Here is a 2,941-nt window from a genome sequence, read left to right as displayed (position 1 = left end):
TGCCGTGGCGAGCATGCACCTGATTCACACCTGTTTATTCCACAAAACTGAAGAACTCACTGACTGAATGCCACACTACTATTATTGTGAACACCCCCTTTTCTACTTTTTTTTTACTAATAGACCAATTTCATAGCCTTAAGAGTGTGCATATCATGAATGCTTGGTCTTGTTGGATTTCTGAGAATCTACTGAATCTACTGGTACCTTGTTTCCCATTTAACAATAAAAAAAAATACTCAAAACCTGGATTAATCTTTTTAGTCACATAGCACTACTATTATTCTGAACACTACTGTACACAGGAGTAACTCTGTCTGCTTAAGCATGTAAACGGGTTATTCCTAATGATTCAGAAACCAGACTATTGACCTTATCCGGAATGTTAACGGCATGTAAATGGAGCCTGTGTTGTAATTAATAGATGCCTGCAGGTAAGCACATTTGATTCTGCTAAAGTGTTCCTTTAAAGCATGAAACACAGGGAGCCAACGGTCAATTTTCTGACTTTCAATGTGGTTTGATGTGGGCTCAGTCATGTGGACTGTGTTGAACATGCTCCAGTCACACTCACTTCTCACTTAAGCCCCGTTTACACATAGACGGTAAGAGCTCCCGGAAGCATCCCGGAAGAGTTTTTGGCTGTCTTAAGGATCAAACGCCGTTGTTAACGCCAGCACTAGGGGGCGTGGCTTAGTTCCGGCTTTACCGGGAATCGTCGAAAAAAATTATTCAATATGTGGAATAATTCCGGGAGCGCTCCAGGAGAATTCGTGTGACGACGGAGACAACGTGAACAACGGCATTTGATACTTTTTAATTGCCATTTCATCCTGCCCCTTCCTGTAGTGCCGCAGTTTACACCGCCGTAATTGGCGGCTGGCATTGTATCCCTAATCAACGGCGTGTAAAATGGCGATAGAGCCCACATCGGCGTCCTCAAGGGCGTTTTAACTGGCGACAGAGGCAGACAAAACGGCAGCGCTAGCGGACATTACGCCGTTCTAAACGCCACCTCCTGGTTAACAGCGTTCCAAACGGCCGATAGGCAGCGGTCAATATAAAAACGCTAGCGCGCTGCATGCAGGCCTCCCACTCGCGGCCAGCTCCAGATATTTTTGCAGAGAAGCTCCAGTATGCCTCCTAAAAGAAAATTGGCAGCGGCAAGGACTTCCCAAGAGGTCTGGTTCAGAAGCAGAGGGTAGCCCTGTGGTGGAGACGGAACAACACGTTGAGGAGGGGAAAAGGAAGGAGAAAAGGCTGAGTATGATCTCCCTCCCCCTGCAGTGACAGAGGAATGTATTCCTGCTGCTTCAGCCTATTATACTCTGGGGGCAGTGCCTATATGCAAAAGTTCCTGGAGTAACGCAGGATTTGCCTGGATAAATCCAGCGCTACACAGGGCATTATCAGCAGCAGCAGAACACCGCCGTTCTCATGCACGTCTTAACCTGCGATTGTAAAGGATAGAACTGGGTATTAACCCCCGTTGCCTGACGTGTGCCGGATGCTACAGCGTCAAAACGTCGCTTTATTCGGCAGATTTAGCGGCGTTTTATCCGCGTATTTGCAGCTAGTACGGCAGTCAAAATGCCGGCGAAATGCTCCGCCCCTTTCCACCGCCAAAACAGCTGGAACTACCGCAAACTTCGGTCTACATACTACTCGCCGACAAAACCGTCTATGTGTAAACCATGCTTTAGAGACAAAGGGTTTTATCTTTGCCATCTAAAGTGCACAGTCTAAAACCCAAAGCGCAAGTGGATTTGGGTGTGTCCGACTACTTCTTGCTGTTAGAGGGCATGTATATCACAGTCATGTTCTCTCTTTTCCACTGATACTTTTAATTTATTTTCCTGGACCTTCTGCCTGTGTGTGTGTGTGTGTGTTGTTTTTGCTTAGTTTTAATATCTCTCTGGTTTGCCCTTTATGGACACTGTCACCCTGTGGACGACCTTCTCTGCATGCAGACCCTTGCCTGCTTGTCCTCGATGAATAAAGTCAGGTTTTCTCATCTTGCTGTGTTGTTCTCTATTGTGGGGTCCTTAATTGTATAAAACAATTACACTGTAATTGAGTACAAAATAGGCTGATCGGTACAACCCTGTCAGTGTGCCAATGGACAGCAGTCACCAAAACTCCCTGAGGAAAATCAGAAAGGTGAATTATTTTCTTTTTCTATAACACTGGGGTGCTATAAGGTTTTTTGAAAAGAAAATGCCACCCTAAGTGTTCTGCAAAACCACCAAATACTTCATGAGGCCTCATTTGGCCATCACTATCTAGCAACTGTTGGGAAAGTGTAGTGACACGGACCCACAACAGGGGGCGTAAATGAACGGACAATGGATGAGTCAAAAAATAACAACACTTTACTGTTGTGAAACGTGCACAACGGAATACAGACAGATACAGAATTTGGATTACAAATATACAAGGGTGACGTGTGGGCAGGCTCGAGGGTAGGAGACAACCGTCCAGAGAAGAGCCGGGCCCCACACGATTTCCACTGCCACCGAACCTGGAACACACTGGAGCCGCCAAGTCCCAAATCCCCAGGTGGCCACCGTCTCCAGCTGTCAGATCAGGTACTGCTTGCAGGGCAGAAAACAGTTAATGGTGGGCAGTGATGCTGTCAGCTGTCACTCCCGGTTGCTCCGGCGCCCTCTCCTGCCTGAAGCCCGCACTTCAGGCAGGGCGCCCTGCCCACACAACAGTAACAATCTATCTAGCTTTCACCTCCTATCTATCCAGATGCCAACGCTCTAGTTGCCAGCTATCAAGGGCCTGTTGACCCCTTATCTAGTTGCAAAATTTGTACCTGCTAGTTGTTTAGCTATCTATCTAGCTACTAGTTTTATGGCTGATATCAATCTAGTTTCCTTTTAGCTGCTGTCTACCAATTTGCTAGATAGTTGTCACTGCAGTATCTTAACTCTGT

This window comes from Thalassophryne amazonica, chromosome 9, assembly GCF_902500255.1.
Source record: "Thalassophryne amazonica chromosome 9, fThaAma1.1, whole genome shotgun sequence".
NCBI lineage: Eukaryota > Metazoa > Chordata > Actinopteri > Batrachoidiformes > Batrachoididae > Thalassophryne > Thalassophryne amazonica.
This window is presented reverse-complemented; position numbering follows the sequence as displayed.